The sequence below is a fragment of the Lepidochelys kempii genome, chromosome 13 (genome assembly GCF_965140265.1).
Source record: "Lepidochelys kempii isolate rLepKem1 chromosome 13, rLepKem1.hap2, whole genome shotgun sequence".
Lineage (NCBI taxonomy): Eukaryota > Metazoa > Chordata > Testudines > Cheloniidae > Lepidochelys > Lepidochelys kempii.
In genome coordinates this window covers 14,275,944-14,302,234 of record NC_133268.1, presented here as the reverse complement: position 1 = coordinate 14,302,234, position 26,291 = coordinate 14,275,944, and the positions used below count along the sequence as shown (strand labels likewise).

Here is a 26,291-nt window from a genome sequence, read left to right as displayed (position 1 = left end):
TCCCATTGACTTCAAACGTGCCAGGATTTCACCCCAGATTGCCTGAATCTGACCATTTCAGTACCTTAGCTACAAGACCATTCCTCTCGATATTAGGTTTTATAAGTACATTTATAAGAATAATACAAAATTGCCCAATTTCCTATGACATTTTAAAATTATATGATGCAATAAATATAGTGAGTCATGCCATATTTTATTTGTCACATATATTTCATAAATTGTAACATACACATATGTGTGTATATTTCATATAAGATTATAATATTGATAATTATTTTTTTCACACGGGCTTATGGACTATACTGGATTTATTTTTTGTAGTAGAATTGACTTTTTCCCATTAGGCATTAAAATATCTGAGTAAAGAAGAGAGTTTGATACAAACAATTAGACTCCCTGTTTTGTGATGAATTGTGCAAGGCCCATTTACATCTCTTAAATCAGTCTCTTAGAGGCTGAAATTTACAAAAAGGTTTGCTCTGATGTTTATTTAGGTTTGGTCATCATTACATCTAGTGGATGGCACTATTGTAAAGGAGCTCTGCTGGTCCCTGGCATAGGCTACCAGAATATTCCAAAGCAACGGCAAGACTTTAACAATGAATAGCAAGTGCGGATTATATATAAAGTCTGATGATCTCAATTCTCCTCGCAGTATATATGCACAACTCCCATTAAAACCAATGGTGAATTACTCGGTCATTTATGACCCCGAGCCCAGTGATTCACCAATGGCTTTAATGGGAGCTATGCATACATACTGAGGGAAGAATTGAGACTGGCAGATGTTTACAATGAATATCAAGTGTAATAATTTGAATATTAGAAAGAATTTGCTTCCAATTCTGCTTTCTTGCCTTACCTATAGTACCAGGCTAAATATGGCCTACGGTTGTGGTGTGCCAGGTTATCTGCCTAAATTCATTACAAGAACAATCCGCAATATGAACTGAGCCAAAATGGGCTTGGAATTTTTATCACATCTATTGCCATAAAATCTGATTGTTGCTATGAATCAATACTATTGAGTCCCGTTTGTTCCAAAATCCCATTCACCTTCTCCACTTTTCTTTAGGCCTCTTCTCACCACACTTCACTAAAGTTTGCTCCCTGAATCCTCACAATGCCAGTACTAGCCAGCAGTGGGATGGCAGCGCTCTGATGCTAGGTTGCTCAAGCAGCTTCCTATTGTTTTTCCTCCACGGAAACCTACTTAAAAGCATTGGACGTGTTCTCTGGCCTGATCACCAGGGTTACATTTCTTTGCTACTTAGCAGCTGCTAACATGAAACTCCAGTAGTAGAAACTAGAGATTCTTCTCTGTTGGGCAAGGTTTATTTAGAATTCATTGTGGAGACTTGAATGTGTGTGTGCATGTGTGGATGTGTGTGTGTGTACATGCACGCACAGCGGGAGAGTGTGTATTTGATTAGCTGCTTAGTTTTAACATTTGTTTGCCACCAATTATGTACTAGTATATTCAGAGGCATTAAGCACCAACATCCCCAGCCAAAGTCAATGTGTACTGTACATGTTCAGCACCTCTAAAAATCAGGCCTGCAGTTTGTATACCCAAAAATTAAGGCATACTGGAATAGTAACTACTTTGGCCTAAGTGACTTTCCTAAGGCTGTAAAGGAAATACAACTCAGGAGTTCCTGATCATGTGCTCAGACCATTAGGTCATGCCCAGCTCTCTATAAATGCATTTAAAACAGTTCAAAAATCACTTTTAGTAATTGCAACAAGAAAGAGAGGAACACAAGCCCACGGTGATGGATTCTGATTTTTCCTTCCCATTTGAATGATTTATAATTGTACAATAAGCAACACTGCATGGATGTTCGGTAAGGCATGTTATTTATTTGGCACAGACTGATGCTATATTTGTGTGGTATTTCATATACTTTACAGTGCTTTACACTCTCAAACCTGTCCCTGCAGTTTCACTCCTTCCCACGTTAAAGATTCTCTATCAGCTTAATGACAGCTTGAATCCATGGAGAGTAGGGTCCTATTGTGCCCCATGATGACCAGCCCTCCAACAAGTCTCTTGGCCTTCAGTGTGATGGGATCAACTTCAGATCTTTACCACTTTGAAGCTCATCATAGTGGCGCTCTCACCCCATGTAAGGGCAAGGAGGAAAGTAATCTAGTTTAATGGACAGGAGCCTCATTTCTATCCCTGTTCATCCCTTCAAAGGTGACCTGATAGGTGTCCCTCTTTCTGGTACAGAGTAGTCTACCAGCTACTGTACCTTGCAGGGAGCAAGTACATTACTTTCAAGCAAGGCCCTGCCATCCCTTCCACATAGTGGAACTGAACACAACTTCTTTTCTTCCTGCTCAGCACTCATGTAGTAGAGCTACAAGGAGCCACACTCCAGTATCAACTACCTGGCCAACTTGGAAGAATGGGGTATATTTCTGCAGAAGGAGGTCCAACGACCAAAGGGAGAGAGAGCAAGCAGGAGACTGAGAATTTCAGAGCGAGGTGTTAGAAGGGGACTGGGGAGTGGCAATGGAAACAGAAAGAATGGCTCATCTTCTAGGAGATAATACTAAACTTTTGTTTTCCCCCAAACAGTGTCTTTATAATTACATTGCAGTAGTGCCCGGAAGCCATAATCAATAGGGGGCACCAAGGCTTAATCCTACGGCGCTTGCCATGTAAGAATCTAAACTTAGAATGAAAGCTTAGTATAATCAGCTGGTATATGAGTTCATTTTTCTTTCCTTCCTACATTCTCTGTTTATCCCCAGGTTTCACTAGTGCACCTCGTGCAGTCACTCCACTGTGCTAATGCTGCTGTGAAGGAGAAAGGTTTGTTGCTAAGTGACATGACAGCAGCAAAGTGTTTTTCAATTTCTACTTTTGTTTTCTACTCCCACCTTTCAAACACCTCCTTTAAAGAGAGTTCTGCTGTTGAAATCATCTCTTCTGTTGGTCACCAGCTTTTTTCACTGAGGTCTAATAGACTTCCAGATAACCCCTAGCTTAGAGGCTAGATGGCTCAGGGAACTGGTCATGGAATACAGTGACTTCTGTTACAAGTTCAAATCCCCCTTACTGGTAGCCCTTAGCAAAAGAAATCAGACTGAATGGACCGCAGAGACTGAGCTATCCTTTGATCTTGAGAGGTGCTGCCCAAATAAGGACTGAGACACACTGGCAAGGTCTGGATTGGAGAAACAGCACTGCTGCTGTCTCTGTTCTCTATATAATTCCCACGGGCTGCCAAATCCAGCGTCAAGCAAAAACTGAAAAATAACAAACAAACAAAAACCCTCTGGTAATCTATACCCCCAGCTCTAGCCACTCTACAATTTTAATATTGGTTTCTACTGAAGGTGTTGGTTGTATCCTCAAATACTTGTTGCATTTGATCAATGTAATAAAGTAGTTTAATGACAAAAACCTGTAGACAACTTAACTTGATTCTTTAGAGCTCAACTTCTGGCAACACTCTGGTCTTGTCTTGATGAACAGTTGGTGCATGACAAGCTGGGCTGTATATCTACCTCACGCTAAGGTGTCATGCCCTGTCTGTGTGGACCGTGCTACTGTGCACTAAAAGTTCCCTCATACCCGTTAACCTACTCCCATTTCAAAGCAGGATAGACACAGGAGCTTGTCACGCGCTGTTTGTCTAGACTGCAGTGTACTGCTTAGCGCCCTCTGCTCGAAGCTTAATGGGACAGGGAGTGGCCTTTTGTTATAAGTGTGTACAGTAGTTCCCAGCACAAGGGGATTCTGATGCTTGATGGTACCTTTAGGAGCTACCACAATACAAATAATAGAAGTGAATAACACAGAAAACCCTGTAAATCCTACTGTCTCGGGTTCTTTTGTATTGTCTCCGGGAGGTAGGAGGAGAGGTGGAGGGGAAGGAGGAAATCAAGTGATTACTATTTGCTGCTATGCGGAGTTTCTGTTTGGAAAGTCTGCCATAAGCATATACCCTATGTTCCTTACCCACATTTAAATGTTCATAAAAGAGAAGGCTCTTCTGATTTAGAACTTTGTGGCAGCAATAATAAATTTGTTAGTCTCTAAGATGCCACAAGTACTCCTGTTCTTTTTGTTCCCTTTTAAGATAGCCTTTTTATCAGAAGTTCAAAGCAGAAGTTTTTTTGGGGGGGAGGAAGCAGAAAGTTAAAACGTTGTGATCCCCACTATTAGCTTTCTACTTCTAAAACGCCACATATTGCTATACGCATTGCCCATGGACAAGGACAGGATCCTTTAAGATGTGAGAGAATTTGAAGCTGGATTAATGACAAAGACAAATGATGATTTTTATTTTAGTAGAAGTTTCCGTGAGCTTCCTTTACACTTGTAAGGTACTGTTAATAAAGTACACTTGACATGTAACTGTAAGTTCCTGAGAAACAGCTTCGCTTTAAAGTTTGGAGAAGGATCAAAAAGAGTGAGTTCTCTTTCTTTTTTTAAGGAAAAAAAAACCCTGAAAAAGGACTTTTTTTGGGAAACGGCATCTATGCCTTTTGTCTTTTCTTCTCTTTGTGGTCCAGAGACAGTGCGTTGACTGACTCCTTCAGAAAGGAGATCAGTGAAATTGTCAGTTGATTACTTCTCCTTGATTAGCATTTATAAGAGCCCTGTGATACATTATTTGCATTCCTATTTAGCCGTGATTTTTGTGGGGCAGCAATGATTAAACTTGTCACGAGGCCTGATTGACGGGGTCAGATCTTCACTTTCTACTCTTTTGAAATTAAAAACAAATGTGTCAGCTCCCTTCATGGGCCGCAGCGCTGTGAAGCTCGCTTGCCTTGTCATCGCAGATAGGTCAGGAATGTTTTAATTTTAGGGATGGATTCTGCTTGTCAAGCAGAGTGTGATGGCTTGTAGTTCTGGAGATGAGATGTGAAGGGTGTAAAACAAAGAATGGAAAGAACAAAGACAAAGACACTCACATTATTAGACAGATTTAATTAGTCTGAATGGATATTATGCTAGATGAAGCAGTGAGCTGTGAAATTAACCCTTGATTACGGATTGGCGGATCATGCTCAAAAAGCAACTCAACCCTTTTTGAATAGAAGTGCAGTTCTATCCTAAGCCCCTTCATCCCCACAACCCCTGCAGGAAACTAAAGCTGGGGAGGGGGGCAGAATTCTTAAAGGAACAGCTCTTAGAGATAAAATTTTGAAAGTTAAGGCAGTCTCTCTCTACTGCTTTCCTCCCAAAGATGCAAGTCCACAGATCTGAAGCTGAGTAGTTCACAAGTGGGCAGATTTAGTGCAAACTACATACAGTACGATTCATCCCAGTTTCTTCCCTTATCCATACTACCAAAAAAGGTGCCAGTATGACAAATGGATGATACAATGCTCGTATTTAAGGACATATTTCATGCCTAATTCTTGCACCTCCACCAGTATGAATAAGCCCCGTACTTAAGCTAGAAAACAAATTATATGTATCATGTAATTGGTTTCAGCTAAGTGGTGAGTTAAAATTATATTAGTCACCTTCAGAGTAGAGTTTAGACTTTTGAAAGGCCAGTAAATATCTGACAGGCCCTGAAGCATAACTACAATCATGTAAATACCAGTAGGTACTCTCACAAACTGTAATTGTGCTACCTCTGATGCTACACAAAGTTGGTACTTAAGTATGTACTATATTTTTCATCATCATTCCCAAACCACTATGTCAAGAATTAGTAATTCCAGTGAGCACCATTACAAACTCATTGCATATCCTAAAATATATTTATATAAAATACAGTGATAGTCTCATAAACCTTAGAGAGAGAGAGAGAGAGTTATTCCTCTCCAGTTGCTCAACTTCTTATGAGGGCAGCTAGACTCTGATTTTCAAAAGTGCCTTGGGGCAATAGGAATGCCACCCTTCCAAATGGAGTTAGGCATCCATTAGGCATACTCCTGGAACAACTTTGGAATTCCAGCTTCAGTACATAGTTGAATGGCCTGCAGATTGTTACCACGTCGAGGCTTAAAACTAAAAACAGGGCTGGACATGAAAACAACTTTGATGGGACACCTCTAAGAAATGGTGTTAGTTAACCTAGTGAATAGCACTCTTCCCTCTGACACATTGTTGAACCAATGCCCCAGTATGGTGCTGAGCTGCCCTGTTCTACTTGAGGTGCCATTTTTCAGTGACACAATAAAAGTGAGTTACCATGTTTACCCGAGATATGGTGGCATTTCAGTGATGGTGAGTAAAGTAATTCCTCTATAAAGCACACTCTGGAATGAAAGGCGCTAATAGTACATTAATGTACATTATTGTCATCATAGGACAAGAGGTAGCAATTATCCTCAAAGAGGGAGGAATTTCTGCCAACATCATCTTTGGTTCCTCTAGTGTAGTATTTTTTTTTTTTTGCATACATGATCATTAGAGAAGAGAGAGCATGATAAAGTGGCTAGGAAAGAGAGCTGGGAAGATCATGTGACGTGTTCCTGAGGCTGACACTGATTTGCTGATTGAACTTGGACAAGTCACTTCACCTTTATTTAGAGAAACAGCACTGCCCTGCACAAGTGCAAAGTATTATTATTTATTTTTATACCTGCTGAGGAGCTTCTCCTTTATTTTTAGTAGTTCATTACTCAGACATTAAAAGTTGCTCTGGCCATGTTATAGAATATTGCACCATTGTGGGAGGAGCTGAATTCAAAGCCCAGCTATGTCTCCTCAAGCCAGTGTGCTGCAAAGTAGCTTTGACCTGGCTATTTGCAAGTCCGGAGAGGGAAGAAATGTTTCCTGTTACTGTAACACCGACAGACACACACACGCACCCGGTCGTCGGCGGGTGGGATCGAACCTGGGATCTCTGCAGTTTAGTGTTTGAGCCTCTATTGCATGAACTAAAAGACACAGATCTCTTAGCCAAGGCTGTAGCAGAGTCATCAATCACTAGCTGGGCTAGGTGCCACTAGAGGGGGACAGAGCATCACACCAAGCAGACCTGGGTTACAATACTTCCCTGGCTTGCCCCCCTGCAATATATTTTGAGGGCAAAGCACAGATTTTTTGTCTTTGGTTTACTGCTGCTGCTGTGGGCCAGGTGGTACAGAGATTACACAGGAAAGACTCCTGACGTTCTCTCTCAGACATGTGCAGTGGCTGGATTAAAATGGTGCATGTGCCCTGCCCATGACACATTTGATGGGATCATTACACAGTAAATACAGATTTCGGGGGGCGGGAGGAAATGTGTGTGTTTAGATTAAAAGGGTACAAAGCATCCAAAACTAGGTGAAAAAAGCTGGTGCTAAGAAAATGGGCATCTGTCTATGTATCTTAATTGTTATTTGCCTGTCATCACAGTACTGCATCTAGACACCACATACTGTAACTTGTGATGCTCGTATGGCAGTTTCTGTCACTGTGATATTCTCAGTGTTCTGTTGCCCACAATCTCACATGCTCACCTGCTTTGCATGGTAGGGTAGTTTGGTTAGTACATTTGGCTTTCATATGGAACATCAGCAGACATGGGATGTGCTAAACATTTCTTTGGACAACACCATCAAATCCAAACCATACTGAGTAAGTCACCCCAACAGTATTATGATACGCTATCACATATGAGCCAGTACAATGGATATGTAATATATGGTTACATATGGACCATAATGTAGCTCTTGAACGTCTGGTAACGCATTGCTGGCTCTTCAGTTTTATATTGCAGCCAACCTTGCTGAAGAATGTGTGCTAGGAGATTTGACCCACATTTGAAGGGCTTGATCCTCATTGCATTTACACTGGTGTAAATCAGAAGGAATTCCATTTAAGTCAATGAAGTGACTCTAGTGTAAAAAAAGAGCAGAATCAGGCACTTTACTCCACACACATTAATTATATGGGTTTCTCCCTACCCGCCATAGCATATATGGTTATAATTACGTGTACTGGATCCTCTCTCCCTAAGGTTCACATTTGAAGCACTGTTTCTCATCATTCATTTAATTCAAAAGAACGGTAGCAATTACAAACCACCACCACCCCACACACACACACACACATACACCTCCTTTATTTTTCAAGCTGAATTATTTCAGAGGTAGCTTGGTGTGTCAGCTTGTAAGTCTATAAAACAGTTTTCTACCAGCTGGAGATCCAACATGCTACATGAATACATAACAGTGCCTAACCAAGAAGGTTTGTAATTCAGTAATTAGCTGTAATTAATGAACACAAAGTGAAGACTCATTTACAGTTTAAATTATCACATTAGCTCCTGTCACCCTCTATGTACACAAAACAGCAGGAATTCAATTATTTTTATTCTTCAAAGCTAATTTAAAATTTAAGGAATGCCATTACATGAAATAATAGGTAGGAAATGTAATAGAAATCACTGAGAACAGTTGGCCGTCCTTAGAATGGAAGGGAAAAAATGCTATCAGTGATGATTTGGAAATGTTGTTTCATCTGTGAACAGATGAAGGATTGAAATCTATGCTCTGTTCAGTGTATTTAAAAAGAAAACGAGTTTGGTGGTTGCTACATCTCTGTGCGGGAAGAGCCATCGTGCATAATTGTAAAAGCAGTTGATACTGATAATGCTGTTGATAGTAACATGATGACAGCATGGAAATGCTCACACCATTATCTTTAATGGGGCTGAGTCGATTGCAATGGCATCAAGTCCGTGTAATATTCACCAGTCTTAGTTGTGAAACTTCAGCCTAGCAGGCCTTAAGTAATTGTCACTTTGCAATCTGCCTACAGTGTGTGTGTGTGTGCACACGTTTGGGCAAAATGCTTTCATTGTGCTTTTAAACCCGCTATGAAGCATTCTCTCTGCAGCTGCCACAGATACTTTTCTCCAACAGTTCAGACAAAAAAAAAAAAAAAACCCAAGAATTCTAAACCCATATGATGATGCTTCTGCAGCTCCTACACATCTGCATTACAACCCTTCTTTTTTTGTTCTTTATTTCTTACTCAGTTGCCTTTTCATTTGAAATAGGCCACGAGAAGCTACACAAGGTAATTTTTCATAGGTGATCGACTGCTGAGTTGTGGGTTTACGTAGACAGAGGGAAGGCAGCGATAAGGCAAAGAGAGAGGATTCTATTAGCGAAATGCAGCAGTAATTAATGAATCCTGCCAGTAATTGGGAAGGTGTAAGTCTCTGTAATATCGTAATGATAGTCATCCGTTCTGTGCATCCCCCATCACTCCGAACGATCCCTCATCGTCTCTCTGATCTCAGACACTTAGCCATGCAAATCTTTCTGACAGGACTCTATGTCTTTGTCTCCCTAATTGGACAGTATAGAGTTGTTTATGGATATTGCAGACATTTAGACCTCAGTTGGAGGTTGTTCAAAAATCGTTAGCGAAGTTGCCTTAACAGCATTGTCAAATATTTTTTCCCCTGTTTCAATATCTGTTTTTAACCCCGCCATGGTTTGTGATGGAATTAACATTTTGACAATACTTTGCCTGGTCCCGGGCTCAACACATGATTGTTCTTAAACCATTTTTTTGCAGGAAAATAAAAATTACTGTAATTCCTCATCTTTTTGAAGATAAAACTTGAGATGGTGGGGTAATATATGATGCTCTTTTAATGGCATCTTCAGTTCCAGGGGGGGGAAATTAAGAATGCTGATAGAGACAGTACCCCTTACAAAAATTACAGGGAATTTGTTTGGGTCTGCTTCTGAATTAAACCAGAGTAAATCAAGAGTATCTCTGTTGACTACACAGGAGCTTACACCAGTGTAAGTAAGATCAGATCAGACCTTATGTCACCATGCATTGGAAAAACTGCACATCTCTTCTTTGCACATCAAATCTTTCTGTGTACAAGTGACCACCAGCTTGTGGCAACAGGTGCTCAAGTAATATATAGCACATTATATAGCATACGCACTAACAGATTAGAGAGCAAAATCGCCTTTTCTTTTTAGAAACGTAGCATGTATTTCATATTTTTAACTGTCCTTATGTAAAATCTGCTATATATGAAAAGAGAAGACTTTCCCGGCCCAGGGGGAAAATCCCAGAAGAACTAGAACATGAGCACAGGGAGCTAAACTGCGTCCAAGAAAGAGCACCAGAAATCAAGACTACCTCAAGCGTTATCCCCAAATGTCGGTCCTACCGAATGTCAGGTAGAGAGACTTGAAGAATCAAGAGCCTGAATTTGTAAACCCTTTTGCACATGTGTAATCCTTATTCATGCAACTATTCCCACAGGTCACTGGGATTACTTGTGTGAGTAAAGAGGATCAGATCCCATGCTATATGATATTTGATATCAAATTAAGGCCCTGATCCTGCTCACACTTATGAACATGCTTATTAGAGCTAGAGGGAATATTTTTGTTTAAATTATTTTTTAACAAAAAAGTGCTGTTTTCATTCAAATTGAAACATTTCAAAAACATTCTCAGTTTTGACGAAATTTCATTTTAAAATGAACTAAAACATTTTAATAATATCAACTTTATTTTGACATTTTCAGGATAGAACATTCTGATTTTTTGTTTGTTTGTTTCAGATTAGCTTTTTGAAAAGAACTGCATTGTTTTAGATAAAAAATAAAAAGTTAAAGGTCAAAAATCAGAATGAAATGTTTTGATTTTATCAAAACAAATGTTTCAATAGATCTGAAACAATGTGTTTTTCTTTTATATTTTGTTTCATGGGAAATCATTTTGTTGTCTTCCATTTGGGAAAAAAATGGGAAAAAAAAAAACCAACCAGAATTTGTGGAATTTCCCACGAACTGGAAAATCCATTTCCCTCCCAGCTCTAATGCTTACCTTTACTCCTGTGAATAGTCCCTTTGATTTTATTTAGAATTACTCATAGAAGCAAAGTATAAGTGTTTACAGAATCAGGGCCTAGTTTGATATTGGCTCAATATTAGGTCTGGGCAAATGGTGCTAAAATATTTGCATAGATGCACCTAACTAAAATTAAAGAAAGATAGTAAGCAAATTTTTGTGCATGGGAATGTTTGTGGAAAGAAATCATGCAAGTATTTATTCACATGAGCAGCCACACCTATATATCTGGCAACCATATTGAAAGCTCTTTGTGGTTTTGGGAGTCATCCAATCAGGGAGTAATAAAAATACCATGTGGCTTAACTGACCAATTGCACAAAGTGAATAGTGACTTACTTAAAGGGAAATAACCTAGAGAAATAGTTGTGGTAAATATATACTTAATTTGATTACTCTGGTGCTTTCCCAGAGTTCTAGGCCCTTCCCAAAATCTACACCAATTTTTTTTTTGAGTATTGAAAATTTTGAATGTAAAAGAGAGACAAATATGTTGTGTTTGTTGTGTTGTTGTAGCTGATTGGCCCCAGGATATTAGAGAGACCTGAAGAAGAACTCTGTAGTTTGAAAGTTTCTCTCTTTCACCAACAGAAGTTGGTCCAATAAAAGATATTACCTGACCCACCTTGTCTCTCTAAATTTTTTGGTTACATTTTTGTGAAAATTGTTTCCCATTTTCCAACCAGCTCTGTAATACTTTATCAAGTTTTCAGTTACACATTTTCCAGTTAATAGATTATCTCGCTAAAATATAAGCACTCTACCTATAAGATCCTACCAATATCACCTTTCAGTCTATAGCCCCTTCACCTATGATATTCTGCCTTCCTGAATTCCTGAGAAAAAGGATTGCATTGCCGTGTGCCTGGAAGGTTAATGAAAATCCATCTCTGGAGAATTAAGGAGGGCAGCACAGTCCAGAGTTGAGGATATTTATAGAATTTGGACCATTTGGCCCTCTATTCTATGTTTCTCCATTCCTGAGCTTGCAGAATCTGAGGGGATAAAGCAAAGGTACTTTTAAACCCCTGTTGTACCTCCAATACCCTAGTTAGTTTCAATTCTATTCTCAGAGTAGCAGCCGTGTTAGTCTGAATTCGCAAAAAGAAAAGGAGTACTTGTGGCACCTTAGAGGCTTACCAATTAATTTGAGCATAAGCTTTCGTGAGCTACAGCTCACTTCATCGGATGCATACCGTGGAAAATACAGTGGGGAGATTTATATACACAAAGAACATGAAACAATGGGTGTTACCATACACACTGTAACCAGAGTGATCACTTAAGGTGAGCTATTACCAGCAGGAGTTCTGTTTCTCCTTGCTCCCAGTGGGCCATAGGAAGCAGAGAATGGGCTTAGCACAGAGCATTCCAGCCATTTCCCCCGACACACACACACACACACACACCCTTCCTCCTGGTTCGCCTCCTCTCCTCCCTTCCCACTCCTGGCCTGCCCCCAGCAAGCCTCCTAACCCAGGAGAGGAGCCAAAAATAATAAAGCCACTCCAGCAGGTTTATACCAGCAGGGCGAGTTCTGCCCCCTGTATGCTGCCAGAGCAGCGTAAAGGGGCCAGAGCGCAAGGGAGAATTAGCCTCTTTGTCTTTAACATTGCATTTCATTGTGGCTGACCCCATGATGCAAACGCTAGTCAAGAGACTGGCTTATATGCCTGCTAGAACCTTCTTCCCCAGCCCCAGGAGATGAATGTATTGGCATTTCGTGCTTTTAAAAAAAAACAAACTACCCTTTCCAGCTTCCAAAACTTCTGTTGGTGCAGCAGTCTATGACACTGGATACAAACTGCTGTGCAAAGTAATTGCCAAATGCTTACATAAACACATAAATAAGACAAATAAATTTATTTTCATTATTCATATTTTCTGCTCTTTCCTTCCTTTTTATTTATGCTTTAAACAACAGTTACAGTAAATATAAGGATGTAAAAAAATGCCTGCTGTGGACAGAAAGATGATCAAAAAAGCCCTGATACAGAGCAATTCATGTTTCTTCTTTACAATCACTAACGAATCTTAACTTGAGCCATGTTATGTTCCCATGTGAGTGATAAGCAATGATTTATTATGAAGTGTCACGAAATCGGAATGCCATACAGTGAGACGTGAGCTAGTGGAAAATGTGTTCCCTGTTTCCCAGCCTCATTACTCAAAGATGCAGTGTCCCTTTCTCAAAGTCTAATTTACCTGGCTTTTCAAGGCACTTTTTAGCAAAAGGAACCATACGGGGAATGAAATGTCCAACCCTGACTAGACTTGATGCCCACCAGTATCACAAAATATATTATAATACTGGGTCACTAGGCCTTGCTGGAAGCCAAAAAGTATGGTCAGTTTTTCAGTCCCGAAAGATATTACTCAAAAAGCAATAGCTTGGGGTTGTACCATCTATTGTCTCATCAGCACTGTCAGCGCATTAAAAGGAAATAAAGCAGGCCTGTGAGGAGGAGTCAAAAGGAGAAGTTTTCTTTATGCTTTGGGCTTTCTCGTAGTCTCTAATGATTCCCTTCTCCCCAGGATCCTAATTCAAGCAACTGGCATGTGGTATATTTTGCAGATAAATCAGCAGTGGAAAAGTATGTGCAGCTCTGGCACACAGGGTTGGTGATTTAACTTGTATTTGCTCAAGAGCCAGCCAGCCACACTGACTATTTTTTTAAGGTGGGGAGGTTTCTATGTACAGGCTTTCTCCAAAAGAAAGAGAAAAGTAGTGTGCTCTGCATTAATGAATGTAGTCATCCCCCTGCACTGCTGACTAGTTCATCCTGCAGAATGTAATCTGAAGAGGCAAGGTGAGTGATTTAAGAAGTCTTCCAGATGCCTGTTTAAACTCTTCAGGGTGGGATTTATAAAGGTATTTAGGCAATTAGATACCTTGGTGACTCCCACCCTAAGGCTCTGATCCTGCAAACATCTGAGCTCAGCAGGACCATTTGCCTGTGTGAAGTTGAGCGCACACATAAATGTTTGAAGAATCAAGAGCAGTGATAAGTTGGCACATACGTTGTGTCAATAATCACTGCAGACTTCCTGACTGGGTAGTTTGAATACCAACTATAGGAGTCAGTGAGAAGACTACGAATAGAACTGAGTGAAAAGTTTCATTTCAAAAGTGAAACTTGCAAATTTCAGCTTTTGGCTGGATTTGCAAAAAAAACAAAAAATAAAACCTTAAAATAGCAATTTCTCAACAATGTAGTTTTGCAAGTATTTCCCATAAGAAAGAGTTTTTTTGTTTTGAAAGCACCTTCTGATTCTGTTACAATTAAACTTTTTGAGAAAGATATTGAAACAAACAATTTAAACTGACTGGAATTCACAAACTTCATGGCAAACTCATTTTCTCTGAACTTAAGCAAATCCTTTGATATATGAAAATTCTGCTGATTTTCAGGGGTGTTATAATTGGCTCGGGCTATTTTCGTATTTTACTTTGATAGCAGCAGTTGCTGTCATTGCAGAAAACATGAAAATCATCAGAAGAAAATTAGCTAGAATTTGATCTTACATAAAATGTTGTGCAACTTACAAAATTTCACAAAACTTTTTTAAAATATTTCCGCTAAATTTTGGTGACGCAAACTAAAACGGCTGCTACTCTGAAACTCCAAGAGTTTTTTCACAGCTCTGACAATGTCTGCTTTTTCAGAGAAATGTCTGTGTGGTGTTCCATTCTGAGCTATTGTGAGCAAACTTGGAAATACAAAGAACCTTTCCCAGCCAGGTCTGGGTGACAGGAAAGAGGGAGATTATTGTTCTAATAATTTGAGGGTATGTCTACAATACATTGAATCTCAGATTCTGGATCAGTTGACTGCGGTTTGTGGAGCTCAGGCTGTGGGACAAAAAATAGCAGTGGAACCATTCCTGTTTGGGCTGGAATCTACACTGGTATTTTTAAACCCACAGCCTGAGCCCCAGGAGCCAAGTCAATGCACCCAGGCTCGGAGACTTGGCGCCACGGGTTTTTCCGTGCAGTGTAGACATACCCTTTGTTAAAACTTATCACCGTGCCTTCCCACTGTCCCCACACATCCTGGTCAGAGGGGAAGATCAGCAAAGAAATCTACATTTATCACAAATTTCACTTTTCTATCTATGGCCCCCATGACGGTCATATCTGAGTGCCTCACAATCTTTTATGTATTTATCCTCACCACAACCCTGTGACATGTGACTGTGAAGTACTATTATTCCCATTTTACAGATGGGGACGTGAAAGACTAGGGGAAATTAATGGGACATAGGCACCTAAATATTTTTTGAGGATCTGGGCCTAAGTGACTAGCCCATGGTCACACAAGATGTCTGTGACAGAGAAGGGACTTGAACCCAGACCTCCCAAGTCCCAGTGCCTGAACCATCTGTATTCTCTCTCTCTCTCTCTGTCATTTCCCTTTTAGTTTGGCCTTGTAATTCACCTTTAAAGCATACTCCTGTCCTGAGCTGCTTAAGGTACTTCAAAATGTAGCAAGGCACCCAGTGTCTCATGAACCTTTTGGTGCAGCCCTTTTATTTTTACTGTATAACCCATTAGACTAATACCAACACTTAGACTGAAGCATGAGATCTAACCTAAAGCACCCAGAAAAGGTCACAATTTTGCTTGTGACCTGTATTGACAGTTGCTTGTTGAAAAGAAACCAGAATTCAACTTTGTTGTCCACATTTTCAATGCAGCTGCCAGCAACTAAGTATCTTCCAGAGAGGGCAGATGGTGCCCTGTACAGTGAACAATTTAAATTTTTAGAAAATGCAGCAACTAGGCAAAAAGAAACGTTTTTTGTCTCCAGGAACATGCTGTCAATAACATCTGCTCTCAAATATACCACAAAATTGATGACTATGCCTTATTTATGGAAACAGCAACAAATTAAATTATGTTGCCTTTTTCTTTTCTTTTCAAGCTTGCAATCCTTGCACATACCCATGTGTTTCTTTTCTGTACAAGTGATTAGGGGGGACTAGTCAAATGTCAGGGTATTTCTTTGTCTGTGTCTGTTAGAGGTCAGGTGTATTTTTATTTATTTGTTAACTAGCATTTATATTCTAGTGGCACCTCAAGGCCCCAGATGAGATCAGGAGTGAAATCCTGGTCCCTTTGAAATCAATGGCAAAACTTCCACTGACTTCTGATTTCACCCCAGGACACACACATAGTAAGAGACAGTCTCTACCCCCAAAAACTTGCAGTCTAAACAGACATGTCAGACAAAAGGTGGGAAGAGAAACAGAGGCACAGAGAAGGGATGTGATTTGCTCAAAACCATTCGCAACAAGCCCAGGCCTCCTGACTCTCAGCCCAGTGCTCCAGCCTCTTCCTGACCAGAAGCTGACAAAGAACTTAATGGCTTCTGCAAGCTTGTATTGTCTGGTCACAAATGCCCCCGTTCAGTAAAATACTTACGCATAAGTGCTTTGTTGAATCAGAGTCAAAGTAGGGAAATCTATAGCAAAGCTTCAACTGAAATCAGAACAAGAGAAACTCAGAAAATGGAAGAGAAAAAATTCAATATAATGCATTTCAAAGAGATTATTTATGTTTGCAATTAATGGGCCAGACCCTTAGCTTTTGTAAATCAGCATAACTTCATTGATTTTAACAGAGAGATGGTGATTTCCAAACTGGATCTGACCATGATCTATAATTGTGATGATCTTGGTATTGAAATCCTCTGGACTTTTTGTCCATTCTCTTAAAGCTGTATTTTCTAGAAAGATTCTTCTCAAATGGATGTAACTTTAATGTCCTTCAAGTGTCTTTCAAATGTAGCTCCCTAAATCCCAATCAACAAGAACTCAAGATCCCCTACGTGTTTGTTGTCCATAGTGTCCTTTGCATACAGACTGAAGCATTCCAATATCTCCTGGGCTGTAGAACAAATTTCTCCTCCTTTGTCTTGTCACTCATTCTGATAGTTATATCATGGGCAGCAAACAATTTTTTAAATAAATGATGCCAAGTGCATCTCCCATTTTGCGGGGGGGGGGGGGGGGGGTGAGGTGGAGGGTCAAAAGATTTAGTATCCAAGGCCTTGTGTCTGTGTGTATGATGTCACAAAGATTTAATATCCAAGGCCCTGTCTGCTCTGCATGGAGATTAAAGATCAGTGGTGAGTTGCCCTGATATCCTTCACCAAAATCTCACCTCTCCTCATACTCCCCTCGGGGCGTTATGGAGTAGTTGATTGCCACTTTCATCATGTATGTAATGTAGTTCAGAAGCACTATAGGAAACTTAAGAGGAAGTGCAATATGGATCTGATCTCAATGAAATCATTGAGAGTCTCTGCATTTGACTTCAGTGAGAGTTGAAACATAACTTAAATGAATGTAAAATATTATTACAAAATATTGCACTAATAATAATTATTTTAACCCATAACCATCTTTGCTGATCATACAAGAATTTCTGTTTTGTAAACTAAAATATGTTCTATGAAACTGTAGTGTGCTGTTAAATGCCCTTCCGGAAGGCTACTCCTGCTATTAGGCTTTACTATGGATATGCGGACAAAACTTAGATAGAGGAAATGCTTTGTATAATCAGCATAAATAATTTACAGTAGCATATTATTTAGATTGACATACCTTCAGTTATAATTATGGATAACCATACAGCATTTAGAGTCTGTAATATTATCATTAGTTGTCAAAAGAGTCTTACATCAAGCAAAATTTACCCAGATTTCTTCTTTCTTACTAGTTGGATATCGTACATATGAACATTTATTCTTGAAGGAACAGATTTTCTGCTGCCATAAGAGTGTAACAAAAATAGGTAAAAAATGACATCTAGAAATAATGTTTGGTAACTCCATAGCAATTACCTGTGTCTTTCTGTAGTGCTGCAAATTAGCATCTTATATCCAACTGTTTTAGCACTATATGGGTCGGATCCAAAACTCATGGAAGTCAATGTCTTCCACGGACTTCAATGGGCAGATCAGGTCCTATAAGAGCTAAGCATTATTAATTAATTATATTATATTATATTATTATTATCTAACTGATAAAGCAGTGATAAAACTATTTTAATAAAGTCCTGAAACTAGAAGGAAAAATGGTAAACAGATGAGTCTGCCATCATCCTATTGGGTCTGGAGGGCCATATTTCTTCCATAGGTCCTGACAAACCATTTGTGATATAAATTCCAATGGAAAGGGCTTGATGTGAAAAGCATAGGCAACACATTCTGTCATACCAGCTGGATGTAAACTGCAGTACAATTAGTATAACTTTTGATTGGGATGAGAGAGGCAAATAAAGTGCAGTGCCTAGTGCATGGAACTGAGGGAAGTGTAGGGCCTATGATAAACAGTTGAGCAGTTTTGAGTCCATACACACACACAGAGCCCTTAGCTGTTGACAAAGGGTTAACTGTCCAGTCTCAAATTGCAGACACACCGAAGAACTGCTCTTCAAAAAGCTTCACAGAAGTTTTATGGTGGGATTCAAATGATGAGAGGGAGGGTGTTTGCTCTATGAGTGGGAAGGTGCTTACTGGAAGGAATTTTGAGTCCTGACACAGCTGCATTAAAATAGATATAACTTTTTACATCTGTTGACAGCTTGATAATTAATGTTAAATAAAAGCAAAGTCTCAATGTCTTTGCATCTGATGCTTCACATATGCTGCACAAGACCAGCATGATGAACAGCACCAAAGGAATTTTTAGATCATAATTAAAGTTACACACTTTACCTTTCTTGATATTGAAAGTTGAGCCACACTAAAATAAATGCCCGGGCAGCAACATCACTTTCCTAACGAATACCATTTGAAAACCAACCTCTTATGCTCCAGTCAACTGTTGCACTCTCTAATGACACTCTGTTTCTCTCTGAGACTTGATATTGAAATGCATAAACAATTACCTTATTCATCACGTCTGCACTGTATGGGGATTCAGACAACTATGACTAAATTCCCAAAGTCCTGCCCCGGCCTGCATTGAGAGCAATATTCTCTGGAAGCATGTTCCATTCTGGCCAGTATCGGGCCAATCCAGAGGCTGCCTCCTCAGCTTGTATGAGGTATGTAGGCATCCTGCACTTCAGATCCACTATGGATCTGAACACAGCCCTAACAAAAGGCTTAAGTAGAGTGCCACAGGTGAGTTTCATTCTGGGTTAGGTTTAGAAAACTCTCTCCAAAAGCTTGATGCACAAGTTGATGCGGTTTGAGTGCCACGTACGTACTCAGGATCCTTTGTGCTCAGTGATTCTGCAGTTGTAAAATTTGCCACAGAATCCACCTCTTACTTACTGCAGAATTTAAGGCCTGGTCTACATCTAAAACTGGCGACATTGCTCTGGAGCATGAAAAATCCACATCCTTGAGAGACGCAGTTAAACCAACCTAAGCCCCACTGTAGAAACCACTAGGTTGACAAAAGAATTCTTCTGTCAACCTAGCTATTGTCTGGAGGGGCTGGAATTACTGTAGCGATGGAAAGACCTCTTAAATAGTTATGTTTCTAGCCCTCTCCTCTGTGAAGAAAACCCTGAAAATGTGAAGCAGGAGTAGATTAGGCAGTGTTGTCCTTCAGTGAGAAAGCCACCTGAAACATCAGCCCTGCAAGGTGTGAATTACCCCATTCATCTCAGTGGAGTGTTGACTCTGAAATCTAGACAACATTTTAAAATGTCAACATTAACCATTGTCAGCATTTATCATTTTAGTGGAAATATCTATCTACTGTACTTACCCACTGTCTTGACTGTTTGTTGTGCATTCTTGGGTGCTGAATGCTTGGGTGCCCTCCACACTGCTGCAGTCTCCAGCTTCTCTCCTACCAACTTCTCCATTGCAGTTGTGCATGGTCAATGCAAAACTCTGAATTCCCCTGAAAACATGAGGAGATTGTAAAACAAACTGAATATCAAAATAAATAACATGGAGTCTACTCTACTGTTGGTAGTTTTCATTTTCAGATTGAATTTATTGAAAAATCTCACATTATTTTTAATTTAAATGAAGCTACCATTGGTTTTGCAGTCTGCTGAGCCAGATTAAGGAACGATTCCACATAATTTCATCCTGCTTGCTGCAGAGTACATGGGCCTTGAATAGTCTGTATTTTTTTCATAAACACGTTTCTCTATCTCTTGCTGATCCTTTTTTCCACCCTCTTTCTGTATTGGATTTCACTCTGTTTAAGTCTCTGCTTCCTTTTTCACCTTATTTTTGCACTGTTGTGTTTTTTGTCTGCTGTTTTTCTCAGTCTCTTGGACCCGGGACATAAGCCAAAAAGCACTCAAATTTGAATTAAACTTTTAAATCCATAATTTAAAATTAGGTAAAAGTAGCACTCTATCCCTATCCACATCACAAAATAAGCCACTTAGTGTGTTCAGTAGCTGTGGGATGGAAGAATTTATTTTTCATGGAAGAGCCACGGTTTTAGTAGTAGAGAGTTGGGTTGTGGGAAGGGAGCATTATTTCCAGGAATGACCAGAAATAACATGATGGTGGCCTGTTTAAAGGCAAAGTGGATACCAAAATATCCATTCAGCCTGGATCTTACAACATCCCTTTGATCAGAGTAACACAAGGTTCATTATACTGAACAGGTAATACTCATTGCTAGAGAATGGCAAGCCTAGTACATGTTTGGGATATGCAGGGTGATGGACTTAGTGGGCCAGATTCAGATATGGCATAAGCAGCTGCAACAACTCGACTTCGTTTGGAGCTACAGACACTTATCCCAGGACACAAATGGATTTAATTATCTGTTTTTTGTTCGTTTGTTTTTTGGGTCAATCTCTGTTGTCTGAGAGCTTCTGAATTGTTCTGGGATGTCACAGAAACTGAAGCTGGGAAATTATTGAGAAAAATATATATTTGATAAAACCTAGATTCATGATTTCAAGTATAATAATATATACATACATATTATTATTCTGATTACAGGACAAATGCCTTAGTTCCAGCTCTCCAGCCCAGGCTTCCTGCACTGAGCCCGTCTCCACGCGTCACTCCACTCCTGACATTGAACTCCCGACAACCCGGACCGAGAAGACTGCCAAAAACACTCCAGCTATTCTTCTTCATCTTCACTAACAATTTGGTAATGAAGTATTGATTTCCACTCCCCTGCTTATGGACGATATTAGATTTTCATTGATAAACTGCACTGGGGCTGTCTAGTCTCCACTGTCCCTTTTTGCTGTCACTAAAACAAAGTGCCACTGAAGTAAGATAATGACTGAGAACACTGATGTACTTATTTCATCAATTTGTAACACTTGACAGGAAAAAAAAAAGTATACTTCTTCATAGTTTAATGTCCAAGTGTGCTACACAAGATGCCGTCACACTGGAAGCTTTGCTTTTCATGGTAATGTCCATTCCCTATTTATAACCCCTTTGGGATCGTTTGTCTAAAGGAAATGTTTCTATTCAGTGCAGCTATTACTGTTGCACCTGGGTTGCTCAATCCAGTCATTGCACTAGGGATCAATACATCACAGTAAGTAGAAGAATTATTAAGTTAAACCAGATTCTGAGCCAAAAAAACTCTGAACAATGTTAATCTTCTGTGCAAGTTGTTCAGATAATTATGTTTAACCAAGTTGCTGCCAAAGATTTGTTTAAAATGGATTATTTTCAGTTTGTTTTATTCATCAGATATATATTTTTTTTAAATCTCCATTACTGCATATGACAAGACATATGCAATGGAGTGATTTTTAAACAAAAGCACTATTGTTAGATCATTGAGCATTATCATATATATATATATATATATATATATATATAAAAGAACCAAATTCATCTCCATTACTGTCAATGGGGTTACTTTGGATTTATGCTATTGCAAATGAGATCAGAATCTGGCCTTCATACTGTCTGTTGGGCTTGTCTATTACTACACAAAGCACAGCTTACTTTTAAAATCAGCTGAAACCCAGTAGGGTAGGAGGGGAGGGCTTCAATTTAAAATTTGTTCCTGGAACTTTTTTCATTAAAACTTAGAGGTCCCAATTTTAATTTGTGGAATATTCATGATAATAATGAGATCTAATTAAGACATCCATTAAAAGCCCGTTAAAGTTAATTTAACGTAAAAATTCCAATAGAACTGTATTAGATTTTCTCCATTAAATTAACGTTATGGATTTTTAACGGATGTCTTAATTATACATTATTATTAACGGGAATACTGTATTACACAGATTAAAATCGGGTTCGAAGTCAACTCAGAAAAGCTTCCAGGATGTTTTAATATTACAAACCTCACATGACTTAGTGCACTGTATGGAAAATCAAGCTCATCAGGCACAGCTCTGTTTACTCTAGCTGAGCATTTGCTGTACAACTAAAGCAACCTAGAATAGATAAATTCATCACTGCATTTAAAGAATAAATTTCCTTATTCTCAAAGGATAAATAAGTCTGAATCAAGATGTAAACTGCTACTCAAGATGAAAGATTTAAAGTATGCTCGGCACAAAATTGAGATGTGGATCTTTTTTCAAACTCAAGACAATTTGGGGCTTTGCTTTTTAATTATTTTATTTAGAAGCTGAAGGATAAAATAAAAATGCAGCCATGGCAAAATGAATCTAAATAGATTTATAATATTCCTTATTTCCGATGCAGGGTGGGCGATGTTGGAATTGGTTGGGAAATTTTGACATGATCCCTAAACTCAACATCGGGAGGGGGACCTTGTTATTTACCTCCTAGGAAACATGTTGCCCTTATGCCACATATAATAGCAAATTGCTTTTTTTATGGCATGCATAACCTAGATGGGGAAAAATATGGCGCTTGAGGGAAGGAGGGAAAAAGTAAATGAAGTTCCAGGAATGTCATTCTGAAGTAATGAGGCATGGACAGAAAATAGACCCCTCACATCATCGGATTGAGATGGCAGTCGAAATAGCTTCATTGAAGTGTCAGCACTCATCCATCAATCAATCATCCACAAGGAAAAATAGCGACAGTACAACGGGGCGGCTTTTACAGGATTTACTCATGGGCATAGGGAATAGCAGCTCAAATGTAGTCCTGACATGAAAAGCAAGGTGCTGATATTATTTTTTATGTTGGGAGGATCATAAAGTGAATTGAGAACAGAGAGATCTGTCTTTGCTTAACCTATTCAACTGGAAATGAACGGAGCTCAACTGGAAATGAACGGAGACTTCAGATGGGTTAAGACTGAAGCATGCACTGTGCCAAGCCCTGTCCATTGACAACAAAATTCTATTAAAGTGAAATCAATGCATTAGCATTGGGTTCCTCTGAAGCTGTTAAATCGCACAGTCCAGATCAGGGTTATTAAATGAAGTTACGTAGTGTTGGGGAGGTGGGGTGGTCCCTCCAGTGTGAGTCCAGCACTACTATCAAATTCCACTTTGGGGAAATATGGATATTTCCAGCACCAAGAATTTTTCTCTTTCTTAATAAATAAATAAATAAATCCATTTTGTGACATAAAATACATTAGCAAATACTAGGGGCTGGGGTCTGATCCTGTTCCCACAGCACTCAATTGGCAAAACTCCTATTGACTTCTGACAGGCCTAATCCTGCTCTACACTGAAGCCGGTGGAAATTTTTCCATTGATTTCAGTTGGACGCAGGCTCTATATGTGCAACATTTTTGCTGCCTTTTTTTTTTTTTAAACAGCACAGCGGGCCAGATTCTGTAAAGTGCTGAGGAGCTAAGCCCCCTCCATTCCATCCAAGTCAATGGGTGATGAGGTGATACTTGGGGAATCAAGCCACAATATTTTGGGCTGTAGGGCCCTTTGGTTCGCTCTTTATTCACAGACCAGATTCTGACACTCTGTTAGTGAGATTAACCATGAAGATATGGGTTCATTTCTTCAAAAGGAAACTCTGTCTCTACAATCTGTCATGCCTGGACTACCCTCCTTCCCTCAAGCAGACCTTCTCCTTCAGCAGAGAGACATGTAAAATGAGGCATTTGTAGCAACTGGGTAATAGAACATGCACTCTAATATGAATTATGCTGACACATAATCATGTTGGGACCAGTGAGTGCAAACAGAGATGAAAAGTTACCGCTTTCTCTAGTGGAAGGTCTGTGCTCTCTTTTTTTACAGGGTGCGCTCTCTCCTTGTTTTATTTATTTCATTTATTTATTTAGTAAATAACAAGTTGTTGCATGTATGAAAAGATTTCAAAAATGCCTGTGGGGGCTAACGGGGTGGGGAGCAAGTTTACAAGATTAGCGCCATTGTTCCTCAGTGCCAGTTTACAAGAGCTTGATGATCATAGAATCATAGAATATCAGGGTTGGAAGGGACCTCAGGAGGTCATCTAGTCCAACCCTCTGCTCAAAAGCAGGACCAATCCCCAATTAAATCATCCCAGCCAGGGCTTTGTCAAGCCTGACCTTAAAAACTTCTAAGGAAGGAGATTCCACCACCTCCCTAGGCAACGCATTCCAGTGTTTCACCACCCTCCTAGTGAAAAAGTTTTTCCTAATATCCAACCTAAACCTCCCACACTGCAACTTGAGACCATTACTCCTTGTCCTGTTCTGATGTCGCAGGGCTAGATCTGTTGGACCAGATTCTCAGCTAGGGTAAATCTGCATAGCTCCCTTAACTTTAACTGAACGATGCCGATTGACACCAGAAGAAGCTCTGGCCCAAAGAGCACAAGTAAAGGATCGACACCAGCCTAGAGAACAGAGCCTGATTTATTCAAGAAAACTAGGTGCTGCATGGTCAAACGCTAGAACAACTACTTGATTTAGAATCTGGCCACAAACCTTTATTCCACCATTCTAAACCTTAATTATTTTGCCTGCATCACTGTCCTTTGGGAACATTTTAGATACACTTTTGAATTAAGTGACTTTTTTTTTTTACAAGAGGATATATATAAAAAAGAAAATATACATCTCTCTCTCTCTCTCTCTTTCTGTATCTGAAGCAGGATGAGTTGATAGTTTATCTGTCATATAAATCAGGTAACACAGAAAATCACTGCATCTTTTCTCTGTCGCATCTACTCAATAGCTATCGTTCTGACTTTATTCTTATTGGAGATCATCAAAACATTAATTAAAAACCTGGTGATCAAACAGCCGAATCTTTATGATTCATGTCTCTGCTTATTAACAAGTGGCATATTGGTACACCACATATCCAAGCTGCTTATGCTTTTGCACGGCAATAAAGCATTAAGAATTGTTACCCTTCTGTACGGCTCTGCAAGGTGTATTTAGAAACCATAGCCTCCTTTCTGCTACTGTACATGTCTAAATAAGCCATTTCACCATTTTTTAAAATGATTTTTAAAGGGGTGTTTGGAATTAGCAACAGCTTAGAGCCTAAAATATGAGAATTGAAAGTACTCAGCAATTTTGTAAATAAGGCCCTAATTGTCCAGGCACCAGGGGGTTGTGTGGGAGTGGAGGGGAGGATATCTAGTTTTTAAAAATGGCTATCATTAGTTCAATTACAATTTAAAAAAAAAAAAAAACTTTGAAAATCAGCTAACATATCCAGTAATTACTTGTCAATCCAACTTCATAAGGATTTTTATTACCTACTTGTAAAAGTAGTTACAAGACTGACCTCACTGGCTCCTTTAGCAATCATGGAGGATATAACAAGTCATTTTAAAAATCAATAATTATATATTAACGCAGTAAAGGGTGAAGTCCCAAGGAGTTTTTAGAAGTTATTGTGTCAACTCTCACACATTTATAAGGCAAGGATTATTTTCTAGTGTTCTCTTTTTTTTCCCCCCAATCATTTTTAATAAACTACAATAATAAATAAAGTGCCATATTTATTGGCATATAAACCAGGCTATTTATACCAAAGGTTCATTTCCTAATTTGCTTTAAGAAATAAGGCTTAGGGGAGTGGAGAGTGGGGCTTTGGAAGAAAGCAGGGCGAGGTCTGGAAAGCCTTGTGAGGCTGAAGAAAAGGCCCTATGAGGCCTGGGGCAGTGCTTAAGTGAAAGTTGGGCACAGCTCAGAGGGGATTTGGCTTATGCCGGGCTCACCTGTTGTTGTTAGTTACTGAGGTTTCAATCCTGCCAGGTGCTGAGCAACACCTGAGTGGCCAATGTTTTAGTGCACCAGCCAGAGTAGGAGCACAGTCTGGAATGCTCAGTACCATTTTTGTCAATTTTTCCCAACTAGCTCAAGGCGCACTCCTACCCAGCTGCATGGAGGAAGGTTGGGGTGAAGAAAGATCCCTGCCTCCTTACCCCCCGCGTGCCACCCTGCCTCTGACTGCAAAGTTCATTGCAAAGGATGCAATTGTGCCCAGTATAAATAGATCTCAGTAGCATTTGTCTTTTGCCTTCACAAACAGATGAATGATGCAATTTATATTTAAAACTCCCTCAATAAAGACAATATTAATCACAGATTCCAAATCAATACAACACAATTACAATAGGGTTTAAAGGCCATCAATCACCTTGCAGGGAAATTGACATAACCACCTCCTAAAC

At 39.5% G+C, this 26,291-nt stretch overlaps 2 protein-coding genes across 6 annotated transcripts in view; one reads left to right on the top strand and one right to left on the bottom strand.

Moving 5' to 3' along the window:
* TSHZ2 (teashirt zinc finger homeobox 2) overlaps positions 1–21,430 on the top strand; it is a 259,376-nt gene extending 237,946 nt beyond the window's left edge. The window contains exon 3 of the mRNA XM_073309367.1: positions 20,748–21,430. The gene's annotated coding sequence lies outside the window, so the exon portion shown is untranslated. The remainder of the gene's footprint in view (positions 1–20,747) is intronic.
* ZNF217 (zinc finger protein 217) overlaps positions 1–26,291 on the bottom strand; it is a 105,819-nt gene that overhangs the window by 20,372 nt on the left and 59,156 nt on the right. The window contains exons 6-9 of one of the 5 annotated variants that reach the window (XR_012154674.1): positions 19,540–19,677; positions 17,658–17,789; positions 16,235–16,291; positions 4,179–4,878 (exon numbers count right to left, since the gene is read on the bottom strand). The gene's annotated coding sequence lies outside the window, so the exon portion shown is untranslated. Of the gene's footprint in view, positions 1–4,178; positions 4,879–4,930; positions 7,813–16,234; positions 16,292–17,657; positions 17,790–19,539; positions 19,678–26,291 lie in introns of those variants that run through there. The other 4 variants (XR_012154677.1, XR_012154675.1, XR_012154676.1 and 1 more) reach the window with 4 other exon arrangements.